Source organism: Hipposideros armiger, unplaced genomic scaffold (assembly GCF_001890085.2).
Source record: "Hipposideros armiger isolate ML-2016 unplaced genomic scaffold, ASM189008v1 scaffold_203, whole genome shotgun sequence".
NCBI classification, from domain to species: Eukaryota; Metazoa; Chordata; class Mammalia; order Chiroptera; family Hipposideridae; genus Hipposideros; species Hipposideros armiger.
The window spans coordinates 2,603,534-2,630,234 of NW_017731553.1; the positions used below are offsets into that span (position 1 = coordinate 2,603,534).

The following is a 26,701-nucleotide window of genomic DNA, read 5'->3' on the forward strand; positions in this document are numbered from 1 at the left end:
TTTCAAATGTTTACATTCTCTTTGCTTAAAAATCAGTTCTTCCTATTTCTCTCTTTTTTATTGAGGTGTAATTGACAAATACAATTATAAGACATTTAAAGTGTACAGCGTGATGATTTGATGTATGTATACATTGTAAAACAGTCCCGCCTATCTGGTTAATAATGAGGTTTTCCTATCCCTTAAAGTCTCTCTTTAATACTCCAATTTCAGATGCTATCTGTGCCTTTGTACATAGAGCCCAAACCTTCGTGAATGATAAAATGTAACTACTGCAGGTGTGTGCAGTCATCAGAGGCATTGTTATGATGCTCTCCTCAAGGGCCCTGCCCCAAGAGCCCTCCTGCTTTAGGTGAAACACGGGTATGAAAAGGTATTGATTACACTAAAGGTCACATTTACCTAATTCTTCCCTGTAGTCACTAAGGCTTTAGCAAGGAAACAGTAGTTGCTATATAAAGGGCCAAGACAGCCCGGTATCCACTCTCAACACATGTTAATAGACTCAATACAGAGCTTTAGGGTTGTATATGCACAGACTCTGGTTCATTGACTTCAGTTTAAAAAGAGATCAAATCCAATTAGACAACCTCTCCCCAATTCAATTCAATTCCACAAACATTGTTGGGATGGAAGGCAATGTGCTACCTCATGCAAAGTATTTGGAATTTATTTTACCATTTTGGTTTCTCGTGGCACTATGTCAGCACAAGTTAAGTTGGTAAATATTGAGGTTCTGTTGTTCAGGAACATTAAGAAAGCCTTTTCTTTTTTTATTTTTTAATTGGGGAATTGGGGGAGGGCAACAGTGTTGGGGAATTGGTGAGGGGGGCCAGCCAAGTTGTTCTTCTTCAATCTTAGTTGTGGAGGGCGCCAGTTGCCATCTGGCTGCCTGTCGGCAGCTCGTGGCCTCTAAGCTCAAGGTGCTGTGTTACAATCTTAGTTGCGGGTGGGCATAGCCACCATCACATGCAAGAGTTGAACCAGCAGCCTTGTTGTTAAGAGCGCATGCTCTGTCCACTGAGCCATCTAGGCGGCAGCTTAGCTCGAGGTGCCGAGTTCAGTCTTAGTTGTGGGCAGGTGTAGCCCACCATCCAACAGTCAGTCTTGTTAGGAGCACATGCTCTCACCAGCTGAGCCATCCTTCTACCTGTTGGCAGCTCAGCAGCAGCTCAGCTTGGGCACAGCATCGCTGGCCCACCATGTGGGGGTCGAACCAGCAGCCCTGTTGCTCAGAGCTCGCACTCTTAAGATGACTCTTAATGAACTGAGCCAGTTGGCCAGCCCAACAATGCCTTTTCTTATTTTCTTGTAACTCTTGAAAAGTTTCTAATTTTCTTCTCTGCTTGGAAGGCCTTTATTCAGAACTCCTCTATGTAGTTTGGGTACAGACTCAGATATTTTGGAGATGAAGGTGTAGTCTCATATCAGTGCTTTGTGTCATCATAGCCCTTTGGTTCTAGGGGTCCCGACAGCCTCAAGAGGAAATGGTGGATGAGCTAATTATTTGTCTTTAGGTTGTTTAAAGGATAGTCTTTTCTAAGGGGGCGGTTCCAATTTTAGTACTGTCCAATGGAACTATAATACAAGCCACATATGTAATTCTAAATTTTCTGGCAGCCACTTTAGAAAAAGAAAAAGGTGAATTATAATAATTTTTAATAATATATTTTATTTAATCCAATAGATCCAAAATATTTCATTTCAGTATTCAATCAATATAAACATTACTAGTGCTATATTTCATATTGTTTATAAAGTCTTGTATAAGTCTTTTAAATCTGGTGTGTGTGTTTTATATTTACATTATATATCAATTTAATCTTGGCACATTTCATGTGCTCCAGAGGCACAGGTGGCTAGTGGCTCCTGGATTGGACAACATCATCCTAGATGGACCTAGCCACCAATTGGGATGGAGACTTATGATAAATCAAGTACACTGACCTCTTTTAAGGGATTTAATAGCACTGCTATACTCAGTTCTGTCCAGAATGGGAATCCCTATTGTCATATCTGAGATAATCAACCACTTTGTTTCAAAAACAGAGATTATGACTCTTTCGTGCCTAGCACAGCCATGGCTTATGATCCCAAGAAGCATCTGAAGTGTGTATCAGCTCAAAAGCATTGGATGCTGAATAAACTGATGGCTGTGTTTGTTCCTTGTCCTTCTGCCAGTCCCCACAAGCTGAGAGAATATTTCCCTCTCATCATCTTCCTAAGGAACAGACAGAAGTATGCCCTGACAGGAGATGAAGTAAAGAAGATTTGCATGTAGCGGTTTATTAAGATTGATGGCCAGGTCCAAAGTGATGTCACCTACCCTGTTGGTTTGGTGGATGTCATCAGCATTGACAAGACCAGAGAGAACTTCTGTCTGAACTGTGACCCCAAGGGTCACTTTGCTGTTCATCAATTACACTTGAGGAGGTCAAGTACAAGTTGTGTAAAGTGAGAAATATCTTGGTGGGAACAAAGAGAATCCCTCATCTGTTGACCCATGATGCTCACACTATCCGCTACCCTGGTCTCCTCATCAAGGTGAACGGCACCATTCAGATGGATTTGGAGACTGGCAAAATCACTGATTTCATCAAGTTTGACACTGGTAACCTGTGCATGGTGACCGCAGGTGCCAACCTGGGAAGGATTGGTGTGATCACCAGCAGAGAGAGGCACCCTGGTTCTTTTGATATGGTTCATGTGGAAGAGGCCAGTGGCAACAGCTTTGCCACCAGGCCCTCCAACATTTTTATGATTGGCAAAGGCAACAAACCATGGATTTCTCTTCCCCATGGAAAGGGCATCCACCTCACCATTGTTGGAGAGAGAGACAAGAGACTGGCGGCCAAACAGAGCAGTAGGTAAAATAATGTCTAGGTGACATGATTGGAAGAATTTTTGTACTTAATTAAAGTTAATATAGCATAAAAAGAAAAGAACCGTGATTATGATTTTTATGCTATATACTGATTTTTCTAAAAATATGCCTATAGTACGCTGTTACTCCATGGACTTGTTCCCTAAATTACAGGATTCAATAAGGAAGAGAACACCTGAAACCTTGAAGTGGATATGGTGCCGAAAAAAGGAAATAATCCCCTTAACAGTAAATGTATGATTGTCTTTTCCTTTAACAATCAGCAGTGCTTATCAAGCAACTAGTGTGAGTAAGGCAATGTGGTAGGTACTGTGAAGGACATATAAGGATGACCAGGACATGGTTCCTGACCTCAGGAACTTAGATTATGCTGTGTGAGTGAGGCAGCACATAAGCATACGAGGTGTCATCAAACAATACAGTGAATGCTGCTGCTGAGTGCTGTCCATCAGAAAGGCAGGGATCTTCAATGCAGGAACCATAGTAACAGCGTGTGACAAGTTTCAACTTGTTTGGTGCAGTCAGATGGGTGTGAGCTACGGTTGAGAGAAGGTGTGTTTTAAAGTGTGCTGTAAATCATGGATCATGAACAACGCATTAAAATGAAATTTTGTTTCAAACTGCAAAAAAATGCCAAAGAAACACACGAAATGTTAAAATTAGTTTATGGTGATGCTGCAGTAACTATGAAGACAATTTACAAGTGGTTTGAGTGATTTCATAATGGTTGTGAATTGAATGAAGATGAAGAGAGATCAGGATGTCTTTCAACATCAAAAACCCTAGAGAATGTTTGAAGAGTAAGCGAAATGATTCAATCAAACAGGTGATTGACTATTAGGGAAATTTCTGAGGAACTGAATATCTCTTATGGTTCTGTTCAAAACATTTTAACAGCAGGGCCGGCGGAGTGGCATGTTGGTTAGGAGTTGGCTTGGGACGCCAGCTCTGAGCAGCAGGGCCCTGGTTCAAATGCCACATGAGGGCCAGTGACGCTGTGCCCTTGGCAGCTGAGATGGTGAACAACAGCTCGACCTGGAGCTGGGCTGCCATGAGTTGCCAGTGATGGTGTAGGCTGTTGTGGGGCTGGCTGGTAGCTGGTGTGAGCTTTCGAGAGCCGCCATGAGCGACTGCCTCACCCAGTAAGAGTGCAATGATAATACCAACATGGGCCAGTGAAGCGACGTCCTCCACAACTAGACTAAGAACAAAAGGACAGCAACTTGTCTGTTCCCCTTCCCCAAGTCCCCAGTGCTGTTCCACTCCTCCAATTTCCCAATAAAATCTTTAAAATAAAAGCTTTCTAACAACAGATTTGAACATGAGATGAGTGAGTGAGAAATTTGTTCCATATGTTTTGACTGTCGAACAAAAGCAACAGCATTTGTCAATTTTGTTGGAGTTGCGCGATCATACTGCTTCAGATTCCAACTTTTTAAGACATGTATCAAGGGAGAAGAAAGTTGGGTCTATCGTTATGATCCTGAGACCAAGGTTCAGAGTTCTCAATCGGACTCACCCAGTTCTCCTCGTGCAAAAAAAAGTGTGTCCATCAAGATCTACGAGTAACATCAAGGTGATGTCAATTGTGTTTTTTAATCTTGATGTAATTGTGCGACCTGAATTTGTACCCAGGAACACTACAGTGAACTCTGACTATTAAGAACTTATTGGAGTGTTTAAGAAATGATGTGCTTAGAAAATGGCCTGAGAAATGGGCAAATGGTTTCATCCTCCATCATGACAATGCTCCATGTCACACGTTGCTTCTGGTATGGTAATTTCTGTCAAATGAAAACATTACGGTGTGTCCTCATCTACCTCATTCACCTGATATGGCACCATATGACTTCTGGCTCTTCCCCGAAGTCATAATGACCATGAAAGGGAAACGTTTTGAATCGATTCAGGACATTGAGGCAGACACAACCGAGCAACTAAAGACACTCATGAAAGAGGACTTCCAGAACTGCTTCAGAAAGTGGCAAGAATGATGGGATAAGGGTGTTCGAAGCGAGGGGGAGTATTTTGAGGGGGATTAATGGTAATGTGTCTTTAACTGTAGCAATTTTTTTAAATTTAAACATTCACTGTACGTTTTGATCACTCATATATGCACACATGCAGATACACACACAAACACACACACACACAAACTCTAAGACAAAGTAAATTTGAAAGAGTGCCATGCTAGATGCATACCACTTGTATTTGGGGCACAGATTAGGGAGAAATTAATTCCAACTGAAGAGATCCAGGGGCGGGTTATGGAAACGGTAATTGAATTTCACCTTAAAGGATCAGTATTTTGAAGTCAATTAATCTAATGAGCTACTCCCAACATATTGTACAGGCTCAAATTTGAAGTAGATCCTAACAGAGTTGAAGTTCACTGATCACCTGGGAATTTTCTACACACATTTTCCACACTTGGTCAATCTGGAGTGAAACTAGTTTTTGTTCCCACAATGTGCCAGTGTCAGAGACTCCACACAGGCTAAGTTAGCTCCAACTAAATGTGGCTTTTCTGATGTTACCTGACTGCACTCTTTCCCCTTTCAAGCCAGGGCCGCAACCAGGCTATTTGATTAAAATTATGTTCTTGGATGTGGGACTTTTCAGTTATGGAGCTACCAGTGATCATTTCCTTGGTCAGCTTTGGAAGGAGGAATTGGGGTAATTTAATTAATTATTATTAATTATCAACTTTGTCTAGCATTTTACAGTTTCCCAAGTGTTTTTGCTCAGATGGTTACATTTGATTCTCGTAGTGTCTTTAGCTGCCATGATTACAGGTAAGAAAACTGAGGCCCAGAAAAATATCCTGACTTGGCCATTGTCCTTTGGCTACTAGTAAATGCTGGAGATGGATTCAGCCAAGGTCTTCTGACTTCCTGGCCAGTGTCCTGACCTCTCTCCTACCCTGCTTTTCTGCTTCCCCCAAGCCCTATCCTTCAAACACTGAAAAATCAGGATATGAAGGCTAGCTCTCTGTATAGAAATTTACTGAACAAAAGTCCAACCTAAAAATAGATATATTAAAGAAGGATTATTCACATCATAAAACAATTATTCCTTTGGTTCAAAAAGTGAGCTCCACTGGAGAGGTTAGCATATAATTTCATTTCCAAAAAAAATAATCTTACACCTGACAGCTGAGGTGGACATTTATTAGATGAATTAAAGTATAGATAACTCCATGGGGCAGGTCATTATTTGATGTAGGCAAGAGTCATTTTTTCACGTTAGTCAGTTTTCTATTTCTAGGAATGTGTTCTATCCTGAAACCTCTGAAATCAGGGCAGAATTTCAAACTGAGTAGTTCTCTCTCCCCCCCCCCTCTTTTTTTTCCTGGTAAAACACTCTTTTTTATATTCAAGGAGTTTCACAGGATGTATTGCCCTTTATTTTCCAAACCGTAAAAGCAAAAACCATTGCTCTGCTCTTAGGAAATTTCACTTCTAGCTCCTCATTTTGGTGAAACTCCTTCTAGCTCTTTTCCGTGATGTTCTGAAGGATCATCAACCTTAACGATGGTGTGGAAGAATCCCATCTGACATACAATGCTACCAATTAACAAGAAAACCCTAGAAACAGCAAAACCTACTGGCATGGGTCACAACCTTATATATTCCGTATCTTATTACCATTTGATATTCATTGAGATGAGGCAAATAAGCAATTTTAATGGGAGAGAAATGAAACTTCGGCTGTAACTATTGACCTATAAAATAGCGAGAAAGGCTATTCATTTTCTTCCAAACTGCAATGTTAATGTATGGCTTTCATTGAAAAATAAAGAACAGCAGATAACTAAGAAAATTAGGGGAAGAAATATACTATTAAAATGCTATATGATTGGATTTCTCTAAATTCAGTATGGTTATCTAAAAACAGAACTCATTGACTATCTTCAAGCATTTTCAAATGATAAAAGGTAAAGCACTGAGTCAGTGTTTGTAGGGAGTTTTTGTCCTGACATATACAGAGTTAGAGTGCTATTTTGACCTATTATTAGCATTCCCTAGCAACATGCGTGTCCCATACTCAGAGTACCTGAAAAGGTTTTAACTGAAATTATACTATTTTTCTGCCCACGAAAAGGAAGCAACATTTTTTAAAATTGGGGAACACTGTGTTTTTCCAGGACCCATCAGCTCCTAGTCAAGTAGTTGTTTCAATCTAGTTGTAGAGGGCACAGCTCACTGGCCCATGTGGGGATCAAACAGGCAACCTTAGTGTTATGTGCTCTAACCAACTGAGCTAATTGGCCACCCCAGAAAGCAACATGTTTAATATAGAGGGGACTGTGAATTTAAGTTAGACCAACTGCCAGTAGTGTACCCTATGATAACATGCTTCACCTCACTTCAAGTCATATATTTATTGCTGAAGGAATTTCACATAAACTGAAACTTGTGCGCAAAATTGTACAGGGGAAGGAACTCTGGCCCAGGAGTCAGGAGACTGGGGTCTTATTTGGCCCTAACTAGCTCTATAACTTGCCTTCTCTGGACCTGAGTTTCCTCATATATAAAATGAGAGGAAAGCTAGACTTAGCAATATCTTTCTTCGCACCCCCCCCAGCTTTACTGAGGTATGAATGACAAATAAAACTGTAAGATATTTAAAGCATACAACCTGATGATTTGCTATCCATATGCATTGTGAATGGATTCCCCCTCCATTGAGTTAATTAACACATCTATCACCTCATATATTTATCTGTTTTTGTGTGTGAGAACATTTAAGTTCTACTCTCTTAGCAAATTGCAATTAAATAATATGGTGCTATCAACTATAGTCACCATGTGTTATCAACTATAGTAGCAATCTCTTTTTTTATTTCTAAATTCTACCTCTCCTTTGCTTCCGATGCACACAACTTATTGGTTGGTCATGTGATTAACAATCCATAAGGTTCACAATTGGAGTAAAAATGTTACTTTGGGGAAACTTGCCATAGTAACTGAATTTCCTCTGAGAAAACAGAACTGTGAAAGAGCCACATTTCCTAGTAGTTTTACCCCTCAGATACCCTTGAACTATATGGTATTTGCATATATTAGTGATGCAAATCTGGGAGAAGAACAGGACCAAGATGTGATGACCAAGACACTCAATTTGGATTGGAATGCCCCATGTAAACAGCACATCAGAACTCATGAAGTGGCATTTGGCTTGAACTCTTAGAAGGCATACCAGTCTACAAAGAATCCAAACGGGAAATGTTGGGATGAGAGTAGTCCATTGTTCTTTTCTAAGTGCAACTTGATGCTGCATCTTAAGAGATTGGAAAAAAATATGAATTTGATCATTTAACTAAAGTCACTGCCCTTGTATGGGCACGAGTGACCTCATCTATCATATGAGGGCATAAAAGTTGGACAGAGACCTTCCAAGTCTAACATTCTGTTTCCATTTGGATTTTTTTTTTGAAGGAGTGGGTTTATCACTTGCTTGTTGGAGGGAAAGGAGAAAGCAATTTCTGAGATGAGGGGGAGCTCTGAGAGAATTAAGTTTCAAAGATAGACTTCAGTGCCTTTCCAATTTTATCCAGGGCTAGATCTGCCCCCCGCCCATTTTCTCTCAGGTTAAAGGACAGATAAGGTGATGGATAATATATGTCACTGTGTGTCACTGAGTTTTTAATTTTTTAAAGATTTTATTGGGGAATTGGGAGAGGAGAACAGTGTTGGGGAATTGGGGAAGGGGAACAGCCAAGTTGTTGTCCTTCAGTCTTAGTTGTGGAGGGTACAGCAGCTCAGCTCCAAGTCCAGTCATCATCTGGCTGCCTTTTGGCAGCTCGGGGCTGCTCAGCTCAAGGTGCCGTGTTCAATCTTAGTTGCTGGTGGGCATAGCCCACCATCCCATGCAGGAGTCGAACTGGCAACCTTGTTAAGAGCACATGCTCTCACCAGCTGAGCTATCCTGCCACCTGTTGGCATCTTAGTGGCAGCTCAGCTCGGGTGCAGCTCACTGACCCATGTTGGAATTGAACTGGCGACCCTGTTGCTCAGAGCTCACGCTCTTAACCAACTGAGCCACTCGGCCAGCCCGTCACTGAGGTATTAAACCAGTAACGCTAAGAGTACTGGCTTTTGGACTCCTAGCTCCATCACTGTCCTTCCTTTCTGGCCTCTGGTCATCTGATTGCCATCTTGCAAAGCTGGTACAAGGATTACATACATTATCCTGTTTCCTAAACACTTGTCACTTGGAGGGCAGGATGCCAGTGACATGAGGGCAAAGTGAATGCTGCTATCACATAGCAGGTTTCAGTTATTGAATTTAACAAAAACATATAAAACTCATTTTGCCACTCTTCTAAGAGTTTTGCAAATCTTAACTCATTTAATTTTTATAACATGGATTATAAATTAGGACCTCATAATTGTTCCCTATTTTACAAAGGAGGAAACTGAGGCACAGAGAGGCACAACTACATTGCCTGAGGCCAAACAGCTAGTTAACAGCCGAGATTAAAACCCAAGAAGTCTGCTGCATGTGCACCTGAAGCTGAAGCTGAATAATATTGAATGTCAGCTATAATTTATATATATATATATATATATATATATATATATATATATATATAGTCACAGGATGTGGAGTACAGCATAGGGAATAGAGTCAATGGAATTGTAACAGCTATATACCATGTCAGAGGGGTAGTAGATTGGGGGAGGGGGGTTATCACTTTGTGAGGGGTGTAAATGTCTAACTATTACATTGTTTTGTATACCTGAAACTAATAATTAAAAAAAAAACCCATAAAACCCAAGCATTCTGGCTCTGCAGTCTGGCTCCACATTCCTTGCTTTTAACCTCTATGCCTGTAGGATACTGAGTTGCCCTGTGCCTCACTCCATAGCTGCAGCAGGTTTTATGAGTAACTGGAAGGCCTCAGCAGTTGAGCAGGCCCATAGCCTCCCCAGCCCCGTAACCTGACTTAGACCTAGAGCCCAGGAACCTTACATATCCCCAATGCTGGGTTTTCCATGGCCAAACTCTTTCCACTCTTCAGACACTGAGATTTTGTGTGCTCTGATCTCTGTCCTATAGGTTTTCCCAAGTTTTCAGAGTTTAATCTAGAGAATAGCAAACATTCCCTAAGCCTCTTGGTTTACTCAACCAGCCAGTAAATTGAATGGGGAAAGACAGTCATGCCAATAATAACTGTTGTTTATTGAACATTTATTATGCGCCATGCACTGAGATAAACTCTTCGCCTGCATTATCTTTGTTATTATTATTATTAGTTTCAGGTATACAAAGCAACATAATAGACATCTGCACCCCTCACAAAGTGATAACCTCCTTCCCCCCAAGCTACTACCCCTCTGACATTGTATATAGCTGTTACAATACCATTGACTATCTTCCTTATGCTATACCCCACTTCCCATGCGGGAAAAAAAATATATATATATATATATATTTTTTTTCTTCTTATAGTTGACATATAATATTGTTCTACTTCAACTTCAGGTGTACAGCACAGTGGTCAGGCATGTACATAGTCTATGAAGTGATCCCCCTGATAAGTCCTGTGCCCATCTGGCACCCTACATAATCCTTACAACATTGTTGATTATATTCCCCATACTGTATTTCGTATTCCTGTGACAATATTGTGACTACTAATTTGCACTTCCTAATCCCTTCACCTTCTCCCCCATCCCCACACCCTCCCATCTAGCAACCATCAGTTTTTTTCTATATCTGTGAGTCTATTTCTGTTTTGTTTGCTCATTTATTCTATGCTTTAGATTCCACATATATGTGAGATCATATGGTATTTGTTTTTCTCCATCTGAGTTATTTCACTTAGCATAATATTCTCAAGGTCCATCCATGTTGCAAATGGTGACATTTCATTATTTTTTATGGCTGAGTAATACTCCATTAATAAATGTACCACAGTTTCTTTCTTTTTTTAAAAAAAATTCAGGAGTATAAAACAATACAATAGTTATACTTTTCACCCCTCACAAAGGGACAACCCCCCTCCCCCAATCGACCACCCTCCCCAACCCGACATCATACATATCTATTACAATTCCATTGCACAGTCTCTTTATCCAATCATATATTGATGGGCATTTAGATTGTTTCCATATCTTGGCTATTGTGAATGATGCTGCAGTAAACATAGGGGTGCATATACATTTTTGAATTAGTGTTTTGGATTTCTTTGGATAAATACCCAGGAGTGGGATTGCTGGGTCATAACGTAGATCCATTTTCAATTTTTTGAGGAACCTCCATACTGTTTTCCATACTGGCTGCACCAATCTGCAGTCCCACCAACAGTTGCATGCGTTATCTTAATTCTCCCATTAAACCTGTGAGATGGCTTCTGTTATTATCCTCATTTTACAGATGAAAAAAATGAAAGTTCTCGCAGGCTGTGTTACTAACCCAAGGTCACACTTTTAAGTATGTGGTAGAGCCAGAAGTTTGACTTGGGCCATGTCTGATCCAGAGCTGTTGGGTTTAGCTATCACTTTGTGCTGCCCCCAGCATTTTCCTGGGTCTACCCTCCCAAGCAGCTGTCTGTCCACGTTGTTATTGATATGCCCAATTCTGTCTCACTGGGTCATCGTTTTACTAGAAGTATACCATTTTCTTATGATAGCACAAACTGGTTTTGGATTGTAAGGGAGCATTTGCCTTGCCCATAACTGTACACCTTGTGTAATGGATCTTCATAAGTGCCAGCTTGTCTTAGAGAAGTTATGGAAGGAGACTGTGAGAGGATTTAACTAGACCAAGGGGATTAGGACACACTATACATCATAATCCTGTGGGCTTTTTGAATGAGGAACTTGGGTCTTCCATTGGAATGGACCTGGATAGAAATAAGAGTGTTGTAAATAAAATATATTGTTATCATAGCAGATGGAAACACCTCTAGGGTTTGTGCATAGACAATATATTTTCAGATGTACTTTTTTTTTCATGTTTGGAGATTAAATGATTGCTGCCCTCAACTGAATGCAGTTTGTTTTGAAAGCAACTGAGATGACATTGAAGCTATGGATGCTAAAAATATACATACAAGAAGGATAAATTAACCAAACCAGAATTTAAAATCCATTTGACTTTATTAATCTTTGTAACTCAAGTGACATGCCCCATCAGAAAGGATCCTACATGCCGTACATCTGATTCTAATTGCTGGTTAATAAAAATTCCAGGGTATTCTTAATCAGCCAATTAACTGACCTAACAATTATAATAGGGAGAGAAGGTGGGAGGGGTCGAGACTGGGAATAACAAATCCATCAAGGTGGAGTAGAATTCTTCAGAGGTTAATGGTGGGCACCCTTTAAAGTAAAAGGATTTTATTCTACCTTGCCTACGTTCCCATTTTTCTTTCCTTTCTCCCTTCCCTGACATTTGTAATTGTTGGAAACTAATTGGCTGATTAGCTAATTATGAGAGAAAGAGAGAGAGAGAGAGAGAGAGAGAGAGAGAGAGAGAGAGAGAGAGAGATTGATTTAAGATGTGTAGAATGTGTATTTTTAAAAAATACCGTGTTTCTTTATTCTCTCAAACAATATTTATGTGAAAATAGTTCACTGTGGTTAAGGGTTTATTATTATTTGAAATTTAATTTTATTTTTATTGTATGTGGGTAACCCTAACTTAATTCATTTGTATTATACCATATGTCATTTTGGATTCACTTCAAAGGGTAATCAAATCAGGAACTAATTGTGTAATATTATTCACCAGTAAAGTAAATTTCAAGTTTTCTTCAAATGAAAAAGAAAAGAAATTTAGAGCATCATTTATTTTTTTTACTGAAACAGTTAGTTACCTCTTAATTTATGAATCCCACAGCCTTAACATGTAAATTGAGATTGAAATATAATGTGAAAAACCTGACATTAAGGAAGCCCATTGTTTTTGCTCGAACATGTCCTCATAAAAATTTTTTAAATAACAGTCAAGCAGAGGCTATCTTTATGGAAAGCGTATATTATCGGGACAGAATTATATTTTTATTTGTATGCTGAAAGTTATAATACATTAAGAGAACTGAAAAAAGTGTGAATGTAGGTAAAATTCTCTTATCAATTATCATTTACCATTTTATAAAAATTCTCAGAAGTTAATGATAAGAAAAATAGTTTAGAATAAAAAGAAGTTTTTGCTCCAATAAAATCCCAATGTCTCTGGTTATATATATATATATATATATATATATATATATATATACAATGTGCTGACACTTGCAAAGAAAACCATATATAGTAAAACCTTGGATTGCGAGTAACTTGGTTTGCAAGTATTCTGCAAGACAAGCAAACATTTCTAATACATTTTAATGTGGTAAATGAGCGATGTCTTGCAGTATGAGTAGTTTGCTTCCAGAACAGATTATACTCACAAACCAAGGTATTACTGTGTATTGGTTTCCAAAAACCATGTATTTGGAAACAATAAATTATGGAAAGCTGCCAGAAGAAGTTCAAGGTTCATCTGCTAAACCTGCTCAAGCCCCACCCTCAAAGTTGTAACTATTCTTTAAGATTTATGAATCACATGTCATATTTCAGTACTTTTATTACTACTCACCTAAACTTTTGTCACCAGGCTATGATTAGAGCATTTTTGAGTTGAAAGGAACCTTAGAGATCACCTCATTCTACCTTCTCATTGTACAGAGTAGGAATAAGAGGCACAGGGAGGGGAAGGGACTTGTCTAAGGTCACAGGAAATTTTCTGGCTGAGCCGGCAGCAGGTCTCCAGATTTGCAGTCTTGTGTTCTTTCCTTTCTTCCCATCTTCCCCTTATATAAATGATACCAAAGGCCAAAGGGCAAATGCCAACCACCATATTCTGTTAGAGACTGTTTTAATGCAAAATCTGTTGCACTCCATATCTGGTTGCCTTCATTTTAAATCATTCCTCAATGGCCAACTCCAAGGCATATGTCTTAGTTTTATTCTTATGAGTCCCATCCGTTTCACTAATGCATTATTAACATGTCTTCTTTCTGTTCTGAAAAGTTCTCAGATGAATAATTGTCCTGAATTTGGAAGTGTAAATGACTGTAGGGCCTATTGCTTTTAATCTGATGGCTAGGAAGTGCTACCCTTTCAGTTCCCTTAAAAGGATTGTTCAAAATAGTTCTTCTCTAATGCTGTTATAAATTCCACGCCGTCCTACAAGGTACATGTACCTTGGTTTTTATTTGTCTTTTTTTTTGGGGGGGGGAGAGGGTGTTTTTTTTGTCTTCTCAGCTTTTGTTTACAATCTTTAGGCTTTAAAATTTATTTGTGTAGAGACTTCTCTGATGTTTCTTACTGAGGGCTGGTTTCTCTTGAGCTTGGAGGGTTCATCACAAATTGCTTGTAAATCAAGACCTGATTAGGAAGTAATATATTCATCTGTAACTCCTGCATAAAAGTTATTCAAGTATTGTGACAAAATAAGTGTTGTTTACTTTATACATTTTCTGCAAATTCTAAAGGTTTCTTCTAACTTAAATGGCTCTCATGGAATCTCGGGATTGTGGCTTGCCCACTGAGAGTATAAAGGCTTGCTAAATTAAGTTGATTTGCCTGTGAAAGAAATGCTTCCATTATTCATGCCAGAAGCCTGTCACATCAAATTGAGGGAGTGGAGAAAACCCTTTTTTATCAACATTTAGAACCAAGAAAAACCAACCATTGAGGGCCTGAATTTCAATTGGGGAAAAAGTCAAGCTGAAAGCAGGGTTCAAAAAAAGAGGAGGGGTTGGGTATTTGTCTAATGTTGAAAATCAGTAGAGGAGATTGATTTAACGTTGGCCGAAACTTTTTATATAGACAGACAGAATGAAACTTCTTAAAGCAGCAAGTAGTACATACAATCTTGGTGTCTTTCATGTGTAAACTTGTCAAAAGTAGTTAAGCTAATTCAAATTTAAATCTCCTTGAATTCCTATTCTTAGACTCTTAATTTGTTTATTTTAAAGGATTTAGGAATGCATTTCTTCGGTGTTACTTTTCAAACATTGATGAATGTATTTTGTTTTTCGAAGTTCAAGATTATAGGCTCTGGTGTGTGATTAGAAGTTGTATTAATAAAAGAAGGAAGACAGGCCAGACAAGGACCAGCCCCCTCGTTTGTATCAGGTATGTAGGCATTTGTCTCTGTGTGGGTGCATTGTATACATGTATGCACACACACATACATAACTTCAAATGAAAAGCAGATCATTAAGAGAATAACACAACTTGGAAGAGGAAAGGGGACCATTTCCGAAGACAAAATATCCTCATGCAATATTAGTTTAGGAGGATTCTCTTGTATTTGCCAGGATAGAGGGTTTTGTTAAATTTAACTATTTGAAAAGCAATTATAGGATAAATTATTTGATGAGTTGTATAATGAACTCTGATGCTCGCATTTTTTTGCAATATTTGATTTCTATCACCATGTGCGTTTCAAATGATTGTGTGCCGCAGTAAAATCAATCACAAGAACAAAGTCTTATTTTTGCAGATTTAATGCTTACCAAACTTCATTTACCTTGAAAGTATTTCTGCCATTATTATGTAAGTAGTCTTCGAATTTTTTTGTTTTTAATCTGATTCTTAAAAGACATTTTTTGGGCTACTGAAAAATGTGGAACATCATTTTCTATGTTTCATAGATATATTTTTGCAGATTTTAACCTAATTTTGCACCAAAAATTGCTCCAAAAATGTAAAATAGGACACTTGAAGCTGTTTGAAGGGATTCCCTTTCCTCCCCTTTTTAAAAAAAGAGGCCTGAAATCCTGTTAAAGAATAGGACTGAATCATCCACACACTCCCACTCGCCCCGGTTTTTTGTTTTTGTGTTTGTTTGTTTTTGGTAGGAGGTTCTGTAGCATTTCAGTCCTAAATGGAATTTTATGCTTAATTGATATTTGTATCTAGTGGAAATAAGAGTTGGTTTGTGGTGTACAAAGTGCAAAAGTAATTACTTCTCCGATTGACTGCAAATATGTGCAGGTTGTAGATGGGGGAGCAATGAATAAAATAGAGAGGCGATTGTACTGTGGAGGGCTGGAGAAGACAAGGATTAATGGTGAGCAGAATTGTATTTTGGTGTTCTTTCAGTAACATTACAATCTCTCTGAAAGTAAATGCTGCTAACAAGCCCTCAATGGGGCAGGGAGTTGGAATGGGGTGGAGGCAGGGCGTGTAGAGGGTTGTTAACTGGTAAAAACAGAGGATCATGTCAAAGTAGGAACTGAATATCTAACTTATGTGTGTTTACAAAAGTCCAAAACAAACCAAAGAACAAAAGACAACTTTCTAATTTTACCTGTGCTATTTTGATATCATGAAACCATCAGAGGTCACTCCTATTGTGGAAAACCCCGTCTCTCCATTTGCTGGCTGTTCCCAACTATCAGAATATAGATTATTGTCTGGTTATGCAATCTAAATGGGTGTGCAACGGGTCCTTAGGGTGGCAATAGTGAACTCTTCAAGTTTTTAAGTTTTTCCCCATGAGGTGTTACCATTTGTAGGCAATTTTCAAAGGTTGATAATGTTATTTTCTGATGAATGAAATTTGAATTATGTAGAATCATAAAACGGTAGCTTGTTAGAACCGGGAGAACTTCAGAAATTGGATAGAGTTAACCGATCTTACAGATAAAAAAAAACTGGAAGCTCAGCGAGGAAAAGGGAAAGAGTTGGCATCAAAACCCAGTTTTTCTCATTCTCAGGCCAGTAAACGTCTCACTGACTTACACATGATGAAAAGGCCCAGTTTTTGTCGACTTGGTATCAAACAATACTGGAATGGACCATATTAAATAAAAATTAAAGAGGGAATGGGCTTAGAAGGGTGAAAAAAGTAAAGGGGAATAAGATATACAATATTTTATTTATAAATAAGTTACGGGAATGTAACGTACAGCATAGGGAATATAGTCAATAATATCGTAATAACCTTGTATGGTGAGAGATGGTTACTAGACTTATGGTGGTGATCATTTTGTTAGTTATATAAATTTTTAATAATTATGTTGTACACCTGAAACTAATATAATATTGTATGTAAACTATATTTCAATAAAATGTAAAAAGATAGGATTATAAAGGAAAGAAATAAAAGTAAAGTCTATTAAAATTTAAAACATAAATAGATAGATAAATAAAAATTAAAGGCCTCTGTGACTCCAAGCCCCAGAAATAACTATTCACAGCTAAGTATATTTTTTCTGTGCTCCTCTCCCCTATATACAAATATAAACATTATTATTTTCATCTTGTATTTTTCAAATTTTTTGCTTATTTCATACTTGATATATATAATGCTTAATATATAATATGTGATATATAATCTGTAATGTGATTTTGTCGATTTTCTAATATACAATACTTTTAATGAATTTTATTATAAAATTAATACATATCATTTATCAAAGTACAGGCACATTGCAAAAAGAAAATAATAACCCTATAAAATCACACGCAACAGAAAATGAAACTCTTTCCAGCTTCCCCTACCTTATAATTGTACTCCTCTAAATTCCCACTATTAACAGTTTAATGTATACCCTTTCTTACTCTTAAGTACACCATGGACACATTTAAAATGTATTATATGCTGGGATCATACTTCGCATCGTACTCTGTAAATTTATTTTTTCACTCCATAACACCTCATGAGCATTTTTAATGTGAATACAAATAAATATATCTTATGTTTTTTAAGGGTTCCATAAAATTGAATTTTATTGATTTTGGTAAAGTTTACTATCTTTTTTTTTTAAGATTTTATTGGGGAGTTGGGGGAAGGGGAACAGACAAGTTGCTGTCCTTTTGTTCTTCAGTCTAGTTGTGGAGGACTTTGCTTCACTGGCCCAAGTTGGCACCATCATTGCGCTCTTCCCAGGTGAGGCAGACCAGTCACTGGCCCCTGGACAGCCGCTCATGGCGGCTCTTGGCAGCTCATGCTGGCTGCCAGCTACTAAGGCTGCTGCCAGCCACTAAGGCTGGCCACTAAGGCTGGCAGCCGGCCGCCACTCATGGTAGCTTACAGCAGCCCCCTGCAGCCTACGCCATCACCGGCGACTCACAGCAGCCCAGCTCCATGTTGAGCTGTTGTTCACCATCTTAGCTGTAGGGGGCGCAGCGTCACTGGCCCTAATGTGGGATCCAAATTGGGGTCCTGCTGCTCAGAGCTGGTGTCCCAAGCCAACTCTTAACCAACATGCCACTAGCTTGGCCCGATTTATGTTTGTTTTGTTTTTTTGTTGTTATTTTTAAATTGATATGTAGGAGTTTTCTGCATTGTATGGCTAGTAACAATTTGTCATAAACATTGCAAATATTTCCTCCTGTTTATCATTTTTTCACCTTTGTTTCTGGTGTCTTTTTAATTCCTACACAGATGTTTTAAATTTTTATGTAAGCAGAGCTGTTAGGTTTTTCCTTGTTTCTTGCAAAGAAAGGCCTTGCACCCCATGGTTAAAAACAAAATACAAAAAGAACCTCTCCTGTGTATTTTTTCTGATACTTTTATGGTTTTAATTTTTTACACACTTAAATAGACAAGGCACAGTGACTGATGGTCGATCTCAAGTGTTCTTACCACACACGCACATGTGTGCACACACATACACACACAGACAAAATGTAACTGGGAAGTGATGGATATGTTAATTAGTTTGACTGTGGTAATCATTTCACAATGTATACATATATCAAAACATCATTGTAGGGCCGGCTGAGTGGCTCAGTTGGTTAAGAGCTCGCTCAAGAGTTTGAGCTCTGAGCAACAGCAGTTCGAGTCAGCCCGAGCTGAGCAGCCATGAGCTGCCAACAGGTGGCAGGATGGCTCAGCTAAAAACAAAACAAAACAAAACAAAACAAAAAAAACACATCATTGTACACTTAAATATATTCAGTTTTTATTCATCAAAAATAAAATCTAAGAAATAGCACAGTCATTGAAATAGGAAAAGCTATGTTTGAATCATTTCTCTATTAATTCCTAGCTGTGTGACTGTGGACAAGTCACTTTTCCTCTCTGTGCCTTGATTTTACCACCTGTAAAATAAACATAGTAGTCATTCCAAGGATTTAAACAAATTGAAGTTAACAGTTTTGAAGAACCCAGCCCAATGCACAGTACATAGTAAGTCCACAATAAATTATAGCTATTATTCTTGTTTAAATCTGTGATAAATATGTAATTTATTTTGTCTATAATTTTGAAAAATAGAATTCTGAGTGAAATTACGTTAAGTTAATAAATGCTCTCCAGAGACTAACATCTTTACCAAATTGAGTCTCTCATGTGAAATTCAGTTCTTTTTTCATCTCCTTCATTGAAATTTTATCATTTTCTTAGTATGAGTCTTACACTTTTTTTGTTAGCTGTTGTTTATTCCTGGGTATTTCATAATTTTTATTGTTGTTGAGATTGAGATTTTTAAATTACATTTGCCAATAGGTTATTATTAGTATAAAGGAAAGTGACTTTTTTATGTATAACATAATAGTCCACCTCACTGAATCCTTTAATTCTTTTTTTTTAAATTTATTTTTTTAGCTGAGCCATCCTGCCACCTGTTGGCAGCTCAGCAGCAGCTCAGCTTGGGCCAGACTCGAACCGCTGTTGCTCAGAGCTCAAACCCTTGAGCGAGCTCTTAACCAACTGAGCCACTTGGCCGGCCCTGAATCCTTTAATTCTAATAGTTTATTTTCTTTCTTCTTTTTTCTTTTTTTCTTTTTTTTTAATTATTATTATTATTATTATTTTTTATTGGGGAATTGGGGGGATGGGAACAGTGCTGGGGAATTGGGGTAAGGGGAACAGACAAGTTGTTGTCCTTTTGTTCTTCAGTCTAGTTGTGGAGGACGTCGCTTCACTGGCCCAAGTTGGCACCATCATTGCGCTCTTCCCGGGTGAGGTAGATCAGTCGCCGGCTTCTGGACGGCCGCTCACTGCGGCTGCTGGCTACACACGGTAGCCCATGGCAATCCACTGCCGCAGGGGCTGCAGCCTACGCCGTCGCCGGCGACTCATGGCAGCCCAGCTCCAGGTTGAGCTGTTGTTCAGCATCTTAGCTGTGGAGGGCAGTGTCACTGGCCCTCATATGTGGGATCCTAACCAGGGCCCTCTGGCATCCCAAGCCAGTTCTTAACCATCACGCCACTCGGCCGGCCCTCTTCTATTTTCTTTTTTATACAATTTGCATGTTTTTCCATTGATTCTCAGTCAGCATTATTTTTTCTAATTTAAGGAATTGGGGGGAGGGGAACAGTGTTGGGAAATTGGGGAGAGGGACCAGCCAAATTTTTCTTCTTTAATCTTAGTTGTGGAGGGTGCCAGTTGCCATCTGGCTGCCCGTCGGCAGCTTGTGGCCACTAAGCTCAAGGTGCTGTGTTATAATCTTAGTTGTGGGTGGGCATAGCCACCATCCCTTGCAGGAGTAGAACCAGCAGCCTTGTTGTTAAGAGCACACGCTCTATTCATTGAGCCATCTGAGCATCAGCTAACCTCAAGTTTCCGAGTACAGTCTTAGTTGCAGGTGGGCGTAGCCCACCATCGAACAGACAGTCTTGTTGTTAGGAGCATGTGCTATCACCAGCTGAGCCATCCTGCCACCTGTTGGCAGCTCAGCGGCAGCTCAGCTCAGACGGAGCATCACTGGCTCATGTGGTGATCAAACTGGCAGCCCTGTTGCTCAGAGCTCGCACTCTTAACCAACTGAGCCACTCGGCTGGCCCTAATAGTTTATTTTCTTGAAGACTGTTGTATCATCTATTCTCCCTTTTAGCATTTATTATTCATTTTTTAAAAAAGATTTTATTGGGGAATCGGGGAAGGGGAACAGACAAGTTGCTGTCCATTTGTTCTTCAGTCTAGTTGTGGAGGACGTCGCTTCACTGGCCTGTGTTGGTATTGTGGTCCTTGCGTTCTTCCTGGTTGAGGCAGTCAGTCGCCGGCCATTGGATGGCTGCTCATGCCAGCTCTTGCCTGCTGTCGGCTGCTCACACTGGCTGCCAGCCACTCATGGCAACCCAGCTCCAGGTTCAGCTGTTGTTCACCATCTTACCTGTAGAGGGCACAGCATCACTGGCCCATGTGGGAACCAAACCAGTGGCCCTGCTGCTCAGAGCTCGCACTTCCAAGCCAACTCTTAACCAAATGAGCCACTTAGCCAGCCCTTATTATTCATTTTTAATCATCTCATTGCATCAGACAATAAGTTGAGAATAATACAGAGGCAGCGGCATCCTTGTCTCAGTTTGGATTTTAATATTTATAGGGAATTGACCTTTTTCATGATGTTGCAGTGGTTTCTGACACTTACTTTTATATTGATAAAGATGTTTCTATGAAGTTTCCCAGGTTTTACAATCAAGAATGTCCAGTTGAAATTTTTCAGATGCCTTTTTGGCATCTAATGGGGTGATCTTTTTATTTTTTTAAAAGTCACATTCAACTGGTTAATGTAATGCACTTACTTATGTTTAACCATTCTTGCATTCCTAAATTAAAACCTATCTGATTATGTTGTATTGTTCTTTTTTTGCACTGCTGGCTTCGATTTGCTAATAATAAGGATATATGCATTTAAATTCCTGAGATTGAATTTGTATTATCTTCATCACCATTTGGTACAAGTGTTATAAGTTTTCCAAAGGGGGGAGGGGAGAAATGAGGAGTTAGTGTTTAATGGGTACAGAGTTTCAGTTTTGCAAGATGGAGAGTTCTGGATCCAGATGGTGGTGATCCTTGCATAATAACATGAATGTACCTAATACTACCGAAATGTTCACTTAACAATGGTTAAGATGGTAAATTCTGTTATGTGTATTTTACCACAATGAAAAAAGTTATTCGAATTTTTAAAAGGCACTATTGAAAGAATGAAAAATAATCTATAGACTGGGAGAAAATATTTGCAAATTGCATATCCAGCAAAGGACTTCTGTCCAGAATATATAAAGAACTCTCAATACTGAACAATACAAAAACAAACAAGCCAGTTTTTCAAATGGACAAAAGATTTAAACAGATACTTCACCAAAGAAAATATGTAGATGGCAGATAAACATATAAATAGATGCTCAACATCATTAGCAATTAGGGAAGAGCAAAACAAAATTACAATGAAATGCAAACATAATATTAGAATGGCTAAAATAAAAAACATACTGACATCACCAAGTGCTGTTGACTACATGGAATAACTAAAACTCTAAAACACTGCTGATGGGCGTTCACAATGGTACGGCCACTTTGGATATCAGTTTGGCCAGTCTCATATAACATTAAGCATACATTTAGCACTTGTTATAAATCCTACTTGGAGATATTTACCTAGAGAGACATAAAATATATTTTCACAGAAAAACTTGTGCATGAATATTTACAACAGCATTATTCATAATGACTCCAAACTGGAAACCACCCAAATGTCCCTCAATATGTGAATGGAGAAACTATATAACTGTGGTACATCCATACAATGGAATATTTATTCACCAATAAAAGGAACAATCTAATGCACGCAACAATATGATCAAATCTCTAGGGCATACCGACAGAAACAAGCCAATCTCAAGAAGGCATATACTATAGAGTTCCATTTACAGTTCTAGCTTCATTCTAAAAAAGAATTGTGTGATTTGGTTGAGTTTTGGAGCTTTTACAACAAGTTGAAGATGGAAGACCAAACTGTGCATTTTTACCATATTTTACTGTTTTACTTCCATAAAGGGAAGAACGCGCGTCAAGCTTGTGAAAAGTTTCATAAAGTTTACGGTGACAATGCTCTACAAGAACGTCAGTGCCAACGATGGTTCACAAAATTCTGTGCTGGTGATTTTCATCTCAACGATGCTCCTCGGTCAGGGAGGCCCACCGAGGTTGACGACGGCAAAATAAAGGCATTGATCAAGTCAAACCCACATTACATGACACGAGAGATTGCAGAAACATTGAACATCCATCATTCAAGTGTTCACGACCACCTGAAGAAGCTGGGATACGTAAGCAAGCTCGATATTTGGGTTCCACATAAACTCAAAGAAGTTCATTTGACGGCACGTATAAGCATCTGCAATATGATCATTAAATGTGAGGAAAACGATCCTTTTTTGAAGCGACTGATAACTGTTGATGAGAAGTGGATTGTTTACAACAATGTGGTGTGCAAACAGTCTTGGTCCTGACATGATGATTCGCCTCAAACGACATCGAAAGCAGACATTCATCAGAGGAAGGTTATGTTCTCAGTGTGGTGGGATTTTAAAGATGTCATGTTTTTTGAGCTCCTACCAAGGAACCAAACAATCAATTCAAATGTGTACTGTTGGCAATTGGACAGTTTGAAGGAGTCCATCATCCAGAAACTCCCAGAGCTTGTTAATTGTAGAGGAGTTGTGTTCCATCATGACAATGCGAGACCTCACACAAGTTTGATCACCCGTCAAAAATTATTGGAGCTTGGATGGGCTTGTTGCCACACCAACCATACTCTCCTGACCTTGCGCCGTAAGACTTCCACTTGTTTCCCTCTCTTCAAAACTCCTTGTGTGGTATAACGTTCAATTCAGATGAGGCTGTAAATCAGCACCTTGTTCAGTTTTTCACAAATAAAGACAGGTCCTTTTATGAACGAGGAATTATGAAGCTCACTGAAAGATGGCAAAAAGTTATCGAACAAAATGGGCAATATATCATTGATTGATCTTTGTTCTTTATATAAATAAATGACCTTTGAAAAACATAGACAAAATATGTCATGACTTTTCCGACAACCCAATACTTTTATGTTTTTTAAATTAATATATTAATTTCTGTTTCACTTAAATTGATTTCTTCATCATGTTTTCCTTTGGCTTCTCACTTTGTTTTTTGTAGTTCATTTTTAGTTGACTGTGTTGCTTATGTATTTTCAATCTTTCTTCTTTAATATAATAATAAAATAGTTTAAGGCTATGTGTTTTCCTCTATGATTTTCATTGCATCTTATAGGTTTTAACCACTTTCCATAGCCTTCAAATTGTCTGTAATTCAGTTTTGATTTCCTCTTGATGGTCAAAACTTCACACATACATTTTATTATTAATTTCTTGTGTTATTTAAAAATTGTGGCCAGGCAATGTAGCATGTAAGATTTTCAAAGTCTTTAGCTTTTCTTTGAGGCTGATCAGGTTTCGGAAGTGTTCTAAGAAAACATTGTATTCAGGACATAAAATTCTACCTTGATTAAAAACAAGCTTATCAAATGCATTATTTTAAACCTTATTTATTACATATCTACTTGATCTTCTAAAATCCTAAGAGAGATGTGTTAAAATTTCCCATGTGATTATAGGCTTATGAATTCTCTAAGTATTTCTAATAATTTTTTAAAATAAATTTTGATGCTATGTAGTTACATAAAGATAAATGATAGTGTTATTTTTTGTAATTTTACCCTTAATTATTATGAAACAACCCTTTATGTCTCATTTAATGCTTTTGTGTTTATAGTTATCTTTGAGATTAAAATGGCCTTCTTCCTGTTTTTATTTTATTTTAATTTGCCTGGTATATCTTTGCCCATATTTTTATGACTAGTTGTTTTATATTGATTTTTAAAATTAAATTTACAGGGGTGGCATTGGTTAATAACATTATATATGTTTAAAGTATACAATTCTATAATACATCATCTGTATATTGCATTCTGTGCTCACTACCCAAAGTTTTTAGTCTCTTTCTATTTTTATATATTTGACCCTCTTTATCCTCTTCATCCTCACCCAACCCTCTTCCCCTCTTGTAACCACCATGCTGTTGTCTGTGTCTATGGGTTTGTTTGTTTTATTTGTTCGTTTGTTGTATTATATCCCACATATGAGTGAGATCATATGGTTTTTGTCCTTTTTTGTCTGACCTATTTTGCTTAGCATGATACTCTCAAGATTCATCCACAAATGACAGTATTTCATCTTATGGCCATGTAATATTCCATTGTGTATAGTATATACCACATCTTCTTTATCCAATCATCCATTCAAGGGACTCAGGTCATTTCCGTGTCTTGGCTACCATGAATAATGATGCAATGAACATATGGGTACATATATCTTTACGAATAAATGTTTTTAAAATTTTGGGGTAGATACCCAGAAGAGGGATTGCTGGGTCATAGGGTAGCTCTATTCTTAATTTTTTTTGAAAGATCTTATTGGGGAATTGGGAAGGGGAACAGTATTGGGAACAGTGTTGAAGAATTGGGGAAGGGGAACAGCCAAGTTGTTGTCCTTCAGTCTTAGTTGTGGAGGGTGCAGCTAGCTCAGCTCCGAGTCCAGTTGCCATCTGGCCGCCTGTCGACAGCTCACGGCCGTTCAACTCAAGGTGCTGTGTTCAATCTTAGTTGCGGGGGGCACCGCCCACCATCCCATGCGGGAGTCAAATCGGAAACCTTGTTGCTAAGAGTGCATGCTCTAACCATTGAGCCATCCGGCTGCCCGTCGCAGCTCAGGGCAGGTCAGTTCAAGGAGCCGTGTTCAATCTTAGTTTTGGGTGGGCGTAGCCCAGCATCCCATGCGAGATTCGAAACAGCAACGTTTTTGTTAGGAGCCCATGCTTTCACCAGCTGAGCCATCCTGCCACATGTTGGCAGCTCAGTGGCAGCTCAGCTCGGGCGCAGCTTACTGGTCCATGTGGGAATCGAACCGGTGACCCACTTGCTCAGAGCTTGCACTCTTAACCAACTGAACCACTTGGCCAGCCCCTATTCTTAATTTTTTGAGGAACCTCCATGCTGCTTTCCATAGTGGCTGCACCAATTTACATTGCCACCAACAGTGCATGAGAGATCCCTTTTCTCCGCATCCTTTCCAACAGTGTTATTTTTGGTCTTATTGTTAACAGCCATTCTAACAGGTATAAGGTTGTATCCCATTGTGGCTTTGATTTGTATTTCCCTAATAGCTAGTGAAGTCGAGCATTGTTTCATATATCTGTTGGCCATTTGTATGTCTTCTTGGGAAAAGTGTTCAGGTCCTCTGCCTATTTGTTAATTGATTGTCTGTTTTCTTGTTGTTGAGTTGTATGAGTCCTTTATGTATTTTGGATATTAGCCCCTTATTGGAGGTGTTGTTTGCAAATATCTTCACCCATTTGGTTGGCTGCCTTTTTGTTTTGTTGATGATTTCTTTTGCTGTGCAGAAGCTTTTTCATTTGATGTCGTCCCATTCATTTATCTTTGGTTTTGCTTCCCTTGCCTTTGGTGTCAAATTCACAAAAGCCTCTCTGAGACCAAGGTCCATAAGTTTAGTATCTGTTTTCTTGTATGTATTTTATTTCTCTAGGTCTTATATTTAGGTCTTTAATCCATTTTTAGTTAATGTTTGTGTGCCGTGTCATATAGCAGTCTAGTTGTATTCTTTTGAATGTAGCATTCCCATTTTTCCATCACCATTTATTGAAGAGGTTTTACTTTATTTGTTGTATGTTTTTGGCTTCTTTGTCGAAAATTACAATAGTTGCCCATATATGAGCATGTGGGTTTATTTCTGGCTCTCAGTTCTGTTCCATTGGATGTGAGTATTTTTTTTTGCCAGTACCATACTGTTTTGATTATTGTAGCTTTGTAGTATAATTTGAAGTCAGGGAATGTGATACCTCTTGCATTTTTTTTAGGATTGCTTTGGCTGTTCAGGGTCTTTTGTGGTTCCATACAAATTTGATGATTTCTTTTTGTTCTGTTTCTTTGAGAAATGCCATTTGGATTTTGATGGGGATTGCATTAAATCTGTATATTGCTTTAGGTACTATGGCCATTTAAACTATGTCGAC

General features: G+C 38.6%; 1 pseudogene; it reads left to right on the forward strand.

Moving 5' to 3' along the window:
- The first annotated feature begins 2,080 nt into the window (after positions 1–2,080).
- On the forward strand, positions 2,081–2,871 carry LOC109388672 (40S ribosomal protein S4-like; annotated as a pseudogene).
- Positions 2,872–26,701: the final 23,830 nt, after the last annotated feature.